This window comes from Pongo abelii, chromosome 19 (genome assembly GCF_028885655.2).
Source record: "Pongo abelii isolate AG06213 chromosome 19, NHGRI_mPonAbe1-v2.0_pri, whole genome shotgun sequence".
NCBI lineage: Eukaryota > Metazoa > Chordata > Mammalia > Primates > Hominidae > Pongo > Pongo abelii.
Window position 1 is genome coordinate 25,702,901 of NC_072004.2, and position 15,757 is coordinate 25,718,657.

Here is a 15,757-nt window from a genome sequence, read left to right on the forward strand (position 1 = left end):
AGAGGACAGGATGTCCCTCAACAATGAGACAGGAAGTGCAGAGGAAATGCGACACCACCTATCCTAGAAGACAAGGCCAGTCACGGTCGCCTAGCGCTCATTCTAGGCAATCCACCCACCCATGAGGAGAAACCTGGAGAACAAGGAAGCTTCCCTGTCTGAGACACGTATGGAAGCCAAGAAATCCAGGGTCATGAGACCTGCCCAATGGAGCAGAAAGACGCTTGGAGAGAGATACAATCATGACACGGATCTGCAGGAAGTGTGTCCCTGACGCACTGGGAAGTCATCTTTGCACAAGGGCACACACACACTAACCGACAGAGAGAGGGAAAGAAAGACACAGGGACTGAGAGACAGAGAGAGAAGAGAGAATGGGAGACAGACACACACACACACACACACACACACACACACACACACGCAGAGTCATACAGCAGAGGCATTGAAACGCACCCCTCCAGGCAACCTCTGAGGCTGCGGGGTTCTGCTGTCGACGAGAACGACCCTCGGGTGAGAGAACAGCCCAGGGGCACGCAGGCCGACCTGTCCTCGAGATGACGGCGGCACGACATTTGGGGAGACTCACCCCAACAGCGTCCGGGCAGGCCTGAGGCTGGAATGCCGTGCTGCTTCCCCCGGACTCCGCCTGGGGTTTGCTCATCCTGGTCGGCCCTTTGCGAATCCTGCCAACCGGAGACGTTCCCGTCGACCCTGTAGAGATGTCAGGCCGGAGCCTCAGAGCCCCGCCACCCAAGCAGTGCCGCGGAGGGCTCCTGCTTTGCCGAGCCTCAGGGACCGGTTTCTAAGACAACCGTGGGAAGCACTGTGACGGCAGAAGCCGCTCGCGCCTCGCGCATGCGCATTGGCTGGACCGACTCGCGCTCCGCTCCTGGCAGACAGGGTGCGTCCCCTTTAAATATTGCCCCCTCTGCGCGGCTGCAGCGAGGCTCCCTCTGCAGCCGTGGCGGCGTGTGGATACGGGGTCCAGCTTGGGACGCCGTGGGAGAGGGGGCCGCCAGTTCACTGTCCCAGGGCCAAACCCCCAGCAGTCCGCCCTCAGGATCCCCTTGAGCCGACTTCCACCGAGGGAAGGGGAGCTTCAAGACGCGTGCTGTGTTCTGGGGACTCCTGTTCAGATCCGATTTTGGCCCCCTCCCAGTGAGATAGGATGGGCTCACCACATCTGGTGAGGCAGGCAGGGCCTCGCTGCAGCACAGAATGATCCCATAGGTCTCAAGGCGCAGCGTCAGGTGAACCTTCACTGATCCATCAGCCCTCGGCCTCGCTCCTCCTTCGAAAGAGCAGGGGCCTGCCCCGCTTCTAAAAGCCCTGGGGCTCCGGAAAGCCGACCGCGCTTTACAGGACACGCGCAGGCAGGAACAGGGGCGAAGCCGAGGTGGAGACCATGTGACCACGCGTGGCACTGGCGTATCCCACAGCAGATGGTGTGAATGTGTGTCACCGGAGGCATATTGGGAGACGGCGAAACAAACGGTGGTGTCCAGGTATGGGCCAGTGGAAGGCGGGAACAAGTGACCCTTCGGTCAATGCCAAGGGAAATCAAAGAACACCTGGGATTCGGTGGGTGGGGGGCCTGTGCCTGACCCAAGCCAGGTTTTCAAATGCCTATCAGAGGAGCAAAGAAGTTTCTGCAGAATTCGCCCCACACCCAACCCTCCGCCTCCCTGGTAGCCCTGATGCAACTTCCCCTGCACCCAGCCCCAGCCCCAGCCCCAGCCCCAGCCCCAGCCCCAGCCCCAGCCCCAGCCCCAGCCCAGTCCCTCTGGTTCCCTGACATTCGTTTCGGCCACAAGATCAAGGGAATCAGTCCACCCAGGAGCAGAGGACAGGAGGTCCCTCAAGAATGAGACAGGAAGTGCAGAGGAAATGCGACACCACCTGTCCTAGAAGACAAGGCCAGTCACGCTCGCCTAGCGCTCATTCTAGGCAATCCACCCACCCATGAGGAGAAACCTGGAGAACAAGGAAGCTTCCCTGTCTGAGACACGTATGGAAGCCAAGAAATCCAGGGTCATGAGACCTGCCCAATGAAGCAGAAAGACGTTTGGAGAGAGATACAATCATGACACGGATCTGCAGGAAGTGTGTCCCTGACGCACTGGGAAGTCATCTTTGTTGAAGACATTTGGCCAGAGCGAGAGGCATCCAGGCCCCTGAGAAACACGTGAGGCAGAGCAAGAGGAAGGATAGAGCAGAGGCCAGAGCCCCGGCAGGATACAGCGCCGTGCCACCGCCAGGGGCATAAGTGGAGGGGTTCCAAAAGGGTGGCTTGTCCAGAGAGGCCAGCATTCCAGGGACAGGGATTGTTGCCATCTCCCATTCCCGGCTTCTTCTTCTACACGGTATCGTGGTGTGGCTTCATTCCTCAGAGAAGAACCGTGAAAAGATACAGCCATCTTCTCTGATGTGGTTCTGCTCCGCTACTGCAGGACAAAGAGCTCTGGTGGGGCTCTTTTCCTTGGTTGCTGTGTGGTCATCTTGATCTTAGAAAAGAGGCAGCTCATGATGGGGATGAGATTTCAATTGCTCCGTGACCGATACATCTCCTCACGTGGGCCAGGCCTTCACACACCCAAAGTGGATCCGCGGCGGCGAAAACGATTGACAACCGGCCTCATGACCCAGGCACAGACGCAGAAAGAGGCTCAGCAAAGACAGGCCGACATGCCAGAAATCGCTTTGTGGTGCACAGGGCACATTCGTCCAAAGACACACAAGCACAAGGGCACACACACACTAACCGACAGAGAGAGGGAAAGAAAGACACAGAGACTGAGAGACAGAGAGAGAAGAGAGAATGGGAGACACACACACACACACACACACACACACACACACAAACACACACACACAGAGTCATACAGCAAAGGCATTGAAACACAACCCTCCAGGCAACCCCTGAGGCTGCGGGGTTCTGCTCTCGACGAGAACGACCCTCGGGTGAGAGAACAGCCCAGGGGCACGCAGGCCGACCTGTCCTCGAGATGACGGCGGCATGACTTTTGGGGAGACTCACCCCAACAGCATCCGGGCAGGCCTGAGGCTAGGATGCCGTGCTGCTTCCCCCGGACTCCGCCTGGGGTTTCCTCATCCTGGTCGGCCCTTTGCGACTCCTGGCATCCGGAGACGTTCCCGTCGACCCCGTAGAGATGTCAGGCCGGAGCCTCAGAGCCCCGCCACCCAAGCACTGCCGCGAAGGGCTCCTGCTTTGCCGAGCCTCAGGGACCGGTTTCTAAGGCAACCGTGGGAAGCACTGTGACGGCAGAAGCCGCTCGCGCCTCGCGCATGCGCATTGGCTGCATCGAATCGCGCTCCGCTCCTGGCAGTCAGGCTGCGTCCCCTTTAAATAATGAACCCTCTGCGCGGCTGCAGCGAGGCTCCCGCTGCAGCCGCGGCGGCGTGTGGATACGGGGTCCAGCTTGGGACGCCGTGGGAGAGGGGGCCGCCGGTTCCCTGTCCCAGGGCCAAACCCCCAGCAATCCCGCCCTCAGGATCCCCTTGAGCCGACTTCCACCGAGGGAAGGGGAGCTTCAGGACGCCTGCTGTGTTCTGGGGACTCCCGTTCATATCCGATTTTGGCCCCCTCCCAGTGAGATAGGATGGGCTCATCACATCTGGTGAGGCAGGCAGGGCCTCGCTGCAGCACAGAATGATCCCATAGGTCTCAAGGCGCAGCGTCAGCTGAAACTTCACTGATCCATCAGCCCTCTGCCTCCCTCCTCCTTCGAAAGAGCAGTGGCCTGCCCCGCTTCTATAAGCCCTGGGGCTCCGGAAAGCCGACCGCGCTTTACAGGACACGTGCGGGCAGGAACGGGGGAAATCCGAGGTGGAGACCACGTGACCACGCGTGGCACTGGCGTATCCCACAGCACATGGTGTGAATGTGTGTCACCGGGGGCATATCGGGAGATGGCGAAACAAACGGTGGTGTGCAGGTATGTGACAGTGGAAGGGGGGAACAAGTGACCTTTCGGTCAATGCCAAGGGAAATCAAAGAACACCTGGGATTCCGTGGGTGGGGGCCCAGTGCCTGACCCAAGCCAGGTTTTCAAATGCCTATCAGAGGAGCAAAGAAGTTTCTGCAGAATTCGCCCCACCCGCAACCCTCCTCCTCCCTGGTAGCCCTGACACAACTTCCCCTGCACCCAGCCCCAGCCCCAGCCCCAGCCCCAGCCCCAGCCCAGTCCCTCTGGTTCCCTGACTTTCGTTTCGGCCACAAGATCAAGGGAGTCAGTCCACACAGGAGCAGAGGAGAGGATGTCCCTCAACAATGAGACAGGAAGTGCAGAGGAAATGCGACACCACCTATCCTAGAAGACAAGGCCAGTCACGGTCGCCTAGCGCTCATTCTAGGCAATCCACCCACCCATGAGGAGAAACCTGGAGAACAAGGAAGCTTCCCTGTCTGAGACACGTATGGAAGCCAAGAAATCCAGGGTCATGAGACCTGCCCAATGGAGCAGAAAGACGCTTGGAGAGAGATACAATCATGACACGGATCTGCAGGAAGTGTGTCCCTGACGCACTGGGAAGTCATCTTTGCACAAGGGCACACACACACTAACCGACAGAGAGAGGGAAAGAAAGACACAGAGACTGAGAGACAGAGAGAGAAGAGAGAATGGGAGACACACACACACACACACACACACACACACACACACACACACACACACACACGCAGAGTCATACAGCAGAGGCATTGAAACACACCCCTCCAGGCAACCTCTGAGGCTGCGGGGTTCTGCTGTCGACGAGAACGACCGTCGGGTGAGAGAACAGCCCAGGGGCACGCAGGCCGACCTGTCCTCGAGATGACGGCGGCACGACATTTGGGGAGACTCAGCCCAACAGCGTCCGGGCAGGCCTGAGGCTGGAATGCCGTGCTGCTTCCCCCGGACTCCGCCTGGGGTTTGCTCATCCTGGTCGGCCCTTTGCGAATCCTGCCAACCGGAGACGTTCCCGTCGACCCCGTAGAGATGTCAGGCCGGAGCCTCAGAGCCCCGCCACCCAAGCACTGCCGCAGAGGGCTCCTGCTTTGCCAAGCCTCAGGGACCGGTTTCTAAGACAACCGTGGGAAGCACTGTGACGGCAGAAGCCGCTCGCGCCTCGCGCATGCGCATTGGCTGCATCGAATCGCGCTCCGCTCCTGGCAGTCAGGCTGCGTCCCCTTTAAATAATGAACCCTCTGCGCCGCTGCAGCGAGGCTCCCGCTGCAGCCGCGGCGGCGTGTGGATACGGGGTCCACCTTGGGGCGCCGTGGGAGAGGGGGCCGCCGGTTCCCTGTGCTAGGGCCAAACCCCCAGCAATCCCGCCCTCAGGATCCCCTTGAGCTGACTTCCACCGAGGGAAGGGGAGCTTCAGGACGCCTGCTGTGTTCTGGGGACTGCCGTTCATATCCGATTTTGGCCCCCTCCCAGTGAGATAGGATGGGCTCATCACATCTGGTGAGGCAGGCAGGGCCTCGCTGCAGCACAGAATGATCCCATAGGTCTCAAGGCGCAGCGTCAGGTGAACCTTCACTGATCCATCAGCCCTCGGCCTCGCTCCTCCTTCGAAAGAGCAGGGGCCTGGCCCGCTTCTAAAAGCCCTGGGGCTCCGGAAAGCCGACCGCGCTTTACAGGACACGCGCAGGCAGGAACAGGGGCGAAGCCGAGGTGGAGACCATGTGACCACGCGTGGCACTGGCGTATCCCACAGAAGATGGTGTGAATGTGTGTCACCGGAGGCATATTGGGAGACGGCGAAGCAAACGGTGGTGTCCAGGTATGGGCCAGTGGAAGGCGGGAACAAGTGACCCTTCGGTCAATGCCAAGGGAAATCAAAGAACACCTGGGATTCGGTGGGTGGGGGGCCTGTGCCTGACCCAAGCCAGGTTTTCAAATGCCTATCAGAGGAGCAAAGAAGTTTCTGCAGAATTCGCCCGACACCCAACCCTCCTCCTCCCTGGTAGCCCTGACGCAACTTCCCCTGCACCCAGACCCCGCCCCAGCCCCAGCACCAGCCCCCGCCTCAGCCCCAGCCCAGTCCCTCTGGTTCCCTGACATTCGTTTCGGCCACAAGATCAAGGGAATCAGTCCACCCAGGAGCAGAGGACAGGAGGTCCCTCAAGAATGAGACAGGAAGTGCAGAGGAAATGCGACACCACCTGTCCTAGAAGACAAGGCCAGTCACGCTCGCCTAGCGCTCATTCTAGGCAATCCACCCACCCATGAGGAGAAACCTGGAGAACAAGGAAGCTTCCCTGTCTGAGACACGTATGGAAGCCAAGAAATCCAGGGTCATGAGACCTGCCCAATGAAGCAGAAAGACGTTTGGAGAGAGATACAATCATGACACGGATCTGCAGGAAGTGTGTCCCTGACGCACTGGGAAGTCATCTTTGTTGAAGACATTTGGCCAGATCGAGAGGCATCCAGGCCCCTGAGAAACACGTGAGGCAGAGCAAGAGGAAGGGTAGAGCAGAGGCCAGAGCCCCGGCAGGATACAGCGCCGTGCCACCGCCAGGGGCATAAGTGGAGGGGTTCCAAAAGGGTGGCTTGTCCAGAGAGGCCAGCATTCCACGGACAAGGATTGTTGCCATCTCCCATTCCCGGCTTCTTCTTCTACACGGTATCGTGGTGTGGCTTCATTCCTCAGAGAAGAACCGTGAAAAGATACAGCCATCTTCTCTGATGTGGTTCTGCTCCGCTACTGCAGGACAAAGAGCTCTGGTGGGGCTCTTTTCCTTGGTTGCTGTGTGGTCATCTTGATCTTAGAAAAGAGGCAGCTCATGATGGGGATGAGATTTCAATTGCTCCGTGACCGATACATCTCCTCACGTGGGCCAGGCCTTCACACACCCAAAGTGGATCCGCGGCGGCGAAAACGATTGACAACCGGCCTCATGACCCAGGCACAGACGCAGAAAGAGGCTCAGCAAAGACAGGCCGACATGCCAGAAATCGCTTTGTGGTGCACAGGGCACATTCGTCCAAAGACACACAAGCACAAGGGCACACACACACTAACCGACAGAGAGAGGGAAAGAAAGACACAGAGACTGAGAGACAGAGAGAGAAGAGAGAATGGGAGACACACACACACACAAACAAACACACAAACACACACACACACAGAGTCATACAGCAAAGGCATTGAAACACAACCCTCAAGGCAACCCCTGAGGCTGCGGGGTTCTGCTCTCGACGAGAACGACCCTCGGGTGAGAGAACAGCCCAGGGGCACGCAGGCCGACCTGTCCTCGAGATGACGGCGGCACGACATTTGGGGAGACTCACCCCAACAGCGTCCGGGCAGGCCTGAGGCTAGGATGCCGTGCTGCTTCCCCCGGACTCCGCCTGGGGTTTCCTCATCCTGGTCGGCCCTTTGCGACTCCTGGCATCCGGAGACGTTCCCGTCGACCCCGTAGAGATGTCAGGCCGGAGCCTCAGAGCCCCGCCACCCAAGCACTGCCGCGAAGGGCTCCTGCTTTGCCGAGCCTCAGGGACCGGTTTCTAAGACAACCGTGGGAAGCACTGTGACGGCAGAAGCCGCTCGCGCCTTGCGCATGCGCATTGGCTGGATCGAATCGCGCTCCGCTCCTGGCAGTCAGGCTGCGTCCCCTTTAAATAATGAACCCTCTGCGCGGCTGCAGCGAGGCTCCCGCTGCAGCCGCGGCGGCGGGTGGATACGGGGTCCAGCTTGGGACGCCGTGGGAGAGGGGGCCGCCGGTTCCCTGTCCCAGGGCCAAACCCCCAGCAATCCCGCCCTCAGGATCCCCTTGAGCCGACTTCCACCGAGGGAAGTGGAGCTTCAGGACGCCTGCTGTGTTCTGGGGACTCCCGTTCATAACCGATTTTGGCCTCCTCCCAGTGAGATAGGATGGGCTCATCACATCTGGTGAGGCAGGCAGGGCCTCGCTGCAGCACAGAATGATCCCATAGGTCTCAAGGCGCAGCGTCAGCTGAAACTTCACTGATCCATCAGCCCTCTGCCTCCCTCCTCCTTCGAAAGAGCAGTGGCATGCCCCGCTTCTATAAGCCCTGGGGCTCCGGAAAGCCGACCGCGCTTTAAAGGACACGGGCGGGCAGGAACGGGGGGAATCCGAGGTGGAGACCATGTGAGCACGCGTGGCTCTGGCGTATCCCACAGCACATGGTGTGAATGTGTGTCACCGGGGGCATATCGGGAGACGGCGAAACAAACGGTGGTGTGCAGGTATGTGCCAGTGGAAGGGGGGAACAAGTGACCTTTCGGTCAATGCCAAGGGAAATCAAAGAACACCTGGGATTCCGTGGGTGGGGGCCCAGTGCCTGACCCAAGCCAGGTTTTCAAATGCCTATCAGAGGAGCAAAGAAGTTTCTGCAGAATTCGCCCCACCCGCAACCCTCCTCCTCCCTGGTAGCCCTGACACAACTTCCCCTGCACCCAGCCCCAGCCCCAGCCCCAGCCCCAGCCCCAGCCCAGTCCCTCTGGTTCCCTGACTTTCGTTTCGGCCACAAGATCAAGGGAGTCAGTCCACCCAGGAGCAGAGGACAGGATGTCCCTCAACAATGAGACAGGAAGTGCAGAGGAAATGCGACACCACCTATCCTAGAAGACAAGGCCAGTCACGGTCGCCTAGCGCTCATTCTAGGCAATCCACCCACCCATGAGGAGAAACCTGGAGAACAAGGAAGCTTCCCTGTCTGAGACACGTATGGAAGCCAAGAAATCCAGGGTCATGAGACCTGCCCAATGGAGCAGAAAGACGCTTGGAGAGAGATACAATCATGACACGGATCTGCAGGAAGTGTGTCCCTGACGCACTGGGAAGTCATCTTTGCACAAGGGCACACACACACTAACCGACAGAGAGAGGGAAAGAAAGACACAGGGACTGAGAGACAGAGAGAGAAGAGAGAATGGGAGACAGACACACACACACACACACACACACACACACACACACACGCAGAGTCATACAGCAGAGGCATTGAAACGCACCCCTCCAGGCAACCTCTGAGGCTGCGGGGTTCTGCTGTCGACGAGAACGACCCTCGGGTGAGAGAACAGCCCAGGGGCACGCAGGCCGACCTGTCCTCGAGATGACGGCGGCACGACATTTGGGGAGACTCACCCCAACAGCGTCCGGGCAGGCCTGAGGCTGGAATGCCGTGCTGCTTCCCCCGGACTCCGCCTGGGGTTTGCTCATCCTGGTCGGCCCTTTGCGAATCCTGCCAACCGGAGACGTTCCCGTCGACCCTGTAGAGATGTCAGGCCGGAGCCTCAGAGCCCCGCCACCCAAGCAGTGCCGCGGAGGGCTCCTGCTTTGCCGAGCCTCAGGGACCGGTTTCTAAGACAACCGTGGGAAGCACTGTGACGGCAGAAGCCGCTCGCGCCTCGCGCATGCGCATTGGCTGGACCGACTCGCGCTCCGCTCCTGGCAGACAGGGTGCGTCCCCTTTAAATATTGCCCCCTCTGCGCGGCTGCAGCGAGGCTCCCTCTGCAGCCGTGGCGGCGTGTGGATACGGGGTCCAGCTTGGGACGCCGTGGGAGAGGGGGCCGCCAGTTCACTGTCCCAGGGCCAAACCCCCAGCAGTCCGCCCTCAGGATCCCCTTGAGCCGACTTCCACCGAGGGAAGGGGAGCTTCAAGACGCGTGCTGTGTTCTGGGGACTCCTGTTCAGATCCGATTTTGGCCCCCTCCCAGTGAGATAGGATGGGCTCACCACATCTGGTGAGGCAGGCAGGGCCTCGCTGCAGCACAGAATGATCCCATAGGTCTCAAGGCGCAGCGTCAGGTGAACCTTCACTGATCCATCAGCCCTCGGCCTCGCTCCTCCTTCGAAAGAGCAGGGGCCTGCCCCGCTTCTAAAAGCCCTGGGGCTCCGGAAAGCCGACCGCGCTTTACAGGACACGCGCAGGCAGGAACAGGGGCGAAGCCGAGGTGGAGACCATGTGACCACGCGTGGCACTGGCGTATCCCACAGCAGATGGTGTGAATGTGTGTCACCGGAGGCATATTGGGAGACGGCGAAACAAACGGTGGTGTCCAGGTATGGGCCAGTGGAAGGCGGGAACAAGTGACCCTTCGGTCAATGCCAAGGGAAATCAAAGAACACCTGGGATTCGGTGGGTGGGGGGCCTGTGCCTGACCCAAGCCAGGTTTTCAAATGCCTATCAGAGGAGCAAAGAAGTTTCTGCAGAATTCGCCCCACACCCAACCCTCCGCCTCCCTGGTAGCCCTGATGCAACTTCCCCTGCACCCAGCCCCAGCCCCAGCCCCAGCCCCAGCCCCAGCCCCAGCCCCAGCCCCAGCCCCAGCCCAGTCCCTCTGGTTCCCTGACATTCGTTTCGGCCACAAGATCAAGGGAATCAGTCCACCCAGGAGCAGAGGACAGGAGGTCCCTCAAGAATGAGACAGGAAGTGCAGAGGAAATGCGACACCACCTGTCCTAGAAGACAAGGCCAGTCACGCTCGCCTAGCGCTCATTCTAGGCAATCCACCCACCCATGAGGAGAAACCTGGAGAACAAGGAAGCTTCCCTGTCTGAGACACGTATGGAAGCCAAGAAATCCAGGGTCATGAGACCTGCCCAATGAAGCAGAAAGACGTTTGGAGAGAGATACAATCATGACACGGATCTGCAGGAAGTGTGTCCCTGACGCACTGGGAAGTCATCTTTGTTGAAGACATTTGGCCAGAGCGAGAGGCATCCAGGCCCCTGAGAAACACGTGAGGCAGAGCAAGAGGAAGGATAGAGCAGAGGCCAGAGCCCCGGCAGGATACAGCGCCGTGCCACCGCCAGGGGCATAAGTGGAGGGGTTCCAAAAGGGTGGCTTGTCCAGAGAGGCCAGCATTCCAGGGACAGGGATTGTTGCCATCTCCCATTCCCGGCTTCTTCTTCTACACGGTATCGTGGTGTGGCTTCATTCCTCAGAGAAGAACCGTGAAAAGATACAGCCATCTTCTCTGATGTGGTTCTGCTCCGCTACTGCAGGACAAAGAGCTCTGGTGGGGCTCTTTTCCTTGGTTGCTGTGTGGTCATCTTGATCTTAGAAAAGAGGCAGCTCATGATGGGGATGAGATTTCAATTGCTCCGTGACCGATACATCTCCTCACGTGGGCCAGGCCTTCACACACCCAAAGTGGATCCGCGGCGGCGAAAACGATTGACAACCGGCCTCATGACCCAGGCACAGACGCAGAAAGAGGCTCAGCAAAGACAGGCCGACATGCCAGAAATCGCTTTGTGGTGCACAGGGCACATTCGTCCAAAGACACACAAGCACAAGGGCACACACACACTAACCGACAGAGAGAGGGAAAGAAAGACACAGAGACTGAGAGACAGAGAGAGAAGAGAGAATGGGAGACACACACACACACACACACACACACACACACACAAACACACACACACAGAGTCATACAGCAAAGGCATTGAAACACAACCCTCCAGGCAACCCCTGAGGCTGCGGGGTTCTGCTCTCGACGAGAACGACCCTCGGGTGAGAGAACAGCCCAGGGGCACGCAGGCCGACCTGTCCTCGAGATGACGGCGGCATGACTTTTGGGGAGACTCACCCCAACAGCATCCGGGCAGGCCTGAGGCTAGGATGCCGTGCTGCTTCCCCCGGACTCCGCCTGGGGTTTCCTCATCCTGGTCGGCCCTTTGCGACTCCTGGCATCCGGAGACGTTCCCGTCGACCCCGTAGAGATGTCAGGCCGGAGCCTCAGAGCCCCGCCACCCAAGCACTGCCGCGAAGGGCTCCTGCTTTGCCGAGCCTCAGGGACCGGTTTCTAAGGCAACCGTGGGAAGCACTGTGACGGCAGAAGCCGCTCGCGCCTCGCGCATGCGCATTGGCTGCATCGAATCGCGCTCCGCTCCTGGCAGTCAGGCTGCGTCCCCTTTAAATAATGAACCCTCTGCGCGGCTGCAGCGAGGCTCCCGCTGCAGCCGCGGCGGCGTGTGGATACGGGGTCCAGCTTGGGACGCCGTGGGAGAGGGGGCCGCCGGTTCCCTGTCCCAGGGCCAAACCCCCAGCAATCCCGCCCTCAGGATCCCCTTGAGCCGACTTCCACCGAGGGAAGGGGAGCTTCAGGACGCCTGCTGTGTTCTGGGGACTCCCGTTCATATCCGATTTTGGCCCCCTCCCAGTGAGATAGGATGGGCTCATCACATCTGGTGAGGCAGGCAGGGCCTCGCTGCAGCACAGAATGATCCCATAGGTCTCAAGGCGCAGCGTCAGCTGAAACTTCACTGATCCATCAGCCCTCTGCCTCCCTCCTCCTTCGAAAGAGCAGTGGCCTGCCCCGCTTCTATAAGCCCTGGGGCTCCGGAAAGCCGACCGCGCTTTACAGGACACGTGCGGGCAGGAACGGGGGAAATCCGAGGTGGAGACCACGTGACCACGCGTGGCACTGGCGTATCCCACAGCACATGGTGTGAATGTGTGTCACCGGGGGCATATCGGGAGATGGCGAAACAAACGGTGGTGTGCAGGTATGTGACAGTGGAAGGGGGGAACAAGTGACCTTTCGGTCAATGCCAAGGGAAATCAAAGAACACCTGGGATTCCGTGGGTGGGGGCCCAGTGCCTGACCCAAGCCAGGTTTTCAAATGCCTATCAGAGGAGCAAAGAAGTTTCTGCAGAATTCGCCCCACCCGCAACCCTCCTCCTCCCTGGTAGCCCTGACACAACTTCCCCTGCACCCAGCCCCAGCCCCAGCCCCAGCCCCAGCCCCAGCCCAGTCCCTCTGGTTCCCTGACTTTCGTTTCGGCCACAAGATCAAGGGAGTCAGTCCACACAGGAGCAGAGGAGAGGATGTCCCTCAACAATGAGACAGGAAGTGCAGAGGAAATGCGACACCACCTATCCTAGAAGACAAGGCCAGTCACGGTCGCCTAGCGCTCATTCTAGGCAATCCACCCACCCATGAGGAGAAACCTGGAGAACAAGGAAGCTTCCCTGTCTGAGACACGTATGGAAGCCAAGAAATCCAGGGTCATGAGACCTGCCCAATGGAGCAGAAAGACGCTTGGAGAGAGATACAATCATGACACGGATCTGCAGGAAGTGTGTCCCTGACGCACTGGGAAGTCATCTTTGCACAAGGGCACACACACACTAACCGACAGAGAGAGGGAAAGAAAGACACAGAGACTGAGAGACAGAGAGAGAAGAGAGAATGGGAGACACACACACACACACACACACACACACACACACACACACACACACACACGCAGAGTCATACAGCAGAGGCATTGAAACACACCCCTCCAGGCAACCTCTGAGGCTGCGGGGTTCTGCTGTCGACGAGAACGACCGTCGGGTGAGAGAACAGCCCAGGGGCACGCAGGCCGACCTGTCCTCGAGATGACGGCGGCACGACATTTGGGGAGACTCAGCCCAACAGCGTCCGGGCAGGCCTGAGGCTGGAATGCCGTGCTGCTTCCCCCGGACTCCGCCTGGGGTTTGCTCATCCTGGTCGGCCCTTTGCGAATCCTGCCAACCGGAGACGTTCCCGTCGACCCCGTAGAGATGTCAGGCCGGAGCCTCAGAGCCCCGCCACCCAAGCACTGCCGCAGAGGGCTCCTGCTTTGCCAAGCCTCAGGGACCGGTTTCTAAGACAACCGTGGGAAGCACTGTGACGGCAGAAGCCGCTCGCGCCTCGCGCATGCGCATTGGCTGCATCGAATCGCGCTCCGCTCCTGGCAGTCAGGCTGCGTCCCCTTTAAATAATGAACCCTCTGCGCCGCTGCAGCGAGGCTCCCGCTGCAGCCGCGGCGGCGTGTGGATACGGGGTCCACCTTGGGGCGCCGTGGGAGAGGGGGCCGCCGGTTCCCTGTGCTAGGGCCAAACCCCCAGCAATCCCGCCCTCAGGATCCCCTTGAGCTGACTTCCACCGAGGGAAGGGGAGCTTCAGGACGCCTGCTGTGTTCTGGGGACTGCCGTTCATATCCGATTTTGGCCCCCTCCCAGTGAGATAGGATGGGCTCATCACATCTGGTGAGGCAGGCAGGGCCTCGCTGCAGCACAGAATGATCCCATAGGTCTCAAGGCGCAGCGTCAGGTGAACCTTCACTGATCCATCAGCCCTCGGCCTCGCTCCTCCTTCGAAAGAGCAGGGGCCTGGCCCGCTTCTAAAAGCCCTGGGGCTCCGGAAAGCCGACCGCGCTTTACAGGACACGCGCAGGCAGGAACAGGGGCGAAGCCGAGGTGGAGACCATGTGACCACGCGTGGCACTGGCGTATCCCACAGAAGATGGTGTGAATGTGTGTCACCGGAGGCATATTGGGAGACGGCGAAACAAACGGTGGTGTCCAGGTATGGGCCAGTGGAAGGCGGGAACAAGTGACCCTTCGGTCAATGCCAAGGGAAATCAAAGAACACCTGGGATTCGGTGGGTGGGGGGCCTGTGCCTGACCCAAGCCAGGTTTTCAAATGCCTATCAGAGGAGCAAAGAAGTTTCTGCAGAATTCGCCCGACACCCAACCCTCCTCCTCCCTGGTAGCCCTGACGCAACTTCCCCTGCACCCAGACCCCGCCCCAGCCCCAGCACCAGCCCCCGCCTCAGCCCCAGCCCAGTCCCTCTGGTTCCCTGACATTCGTTTCGGCCACAAGATCAAGGGAATCAGTCCACCCAGGAGCAGAGGACAGGAGGTCCCTCAAGAATGAGACAGGAAGTGCAGAGGAAATGCGACACCACCTGTCCTAGAAGACAAGGCCAGTCACGCTCGCCTAGCGCTCATTCTAGGCAATCCACCCACCCATGAGGAGAAACCTGGAGAACAAGGAAGCTTCCCTGTCTGAGACACGTATGGAAGCCAAGAAATCCAGGGTCATGAGACCTGCCCAATGAAGCAGAAAGACGTTTGGAGAGAGATACAATCATGACACGGATCTGCAGGAAGTGTGTCCCTGACGCACTGGGAAGTCATCTTTGTTGAAGACATTTGGCCAGATCGAGAGGCATCCAGGCCCCTGAGAAACACGTGAGGCAGAGCAAGAGGAAGGGTAGAGCAGAGGCCAGAGCCCCGGCAGGATACAGCGCCGTGCCACCGCCAGGGGCATAAGTGGAGGGGTTCCAAAAGGGTGGCTTGTCCAGAGAGGCCAGCATTCCACGGACAAGGATTGTTGCCATCTCCCATTCCCGGCTTCTTCTTCTACACGGTATCGTGGTGTGGCTTCATTCCTCAGAGAAGAACCGTGAAAAGATACAGCCATCTTCTCTGATGTGGTTCTGCTCCGCTACTGCAGGACAAAGAGCTCTGGTGGGGCTCTTTTCCTTGGTTGCTGTGTGGTCATCTTGATCTTAGAAAAGAGGCAGCTCATGATGGGGATGAGATTTCAATTGCTCCGTGACCGATACATCTCCTCACGTGGGCCAGGCCTTCACACACCCAAAGTGGATCCGCGGCGGCGAAAACGATTGACAACCGGCCTCATGACCCAGGCACAGACGCAGAAAGAGGCTCAGCAAAGACAGGCCGACATGCCAGAAATCGCTTTGTGGTGCACAGGGCACATTCGTCCAAAGACACACAAGCACAAGGGCACACACACACTAACCGACAGAGAGAGGGAAAGAAAGACACAGAGACTGAGAGACAGAGAGAGAAGAGAGAATGGGAGACACACACACACACAAACAAACACACAAACACACACACACACAGAGTCATACAGCAAAGGCATTGAAACACAACCCTCAAGGCAACCCCTGAGGCTGCGGGGTTCTGCTCTCGACGAGAACGACCC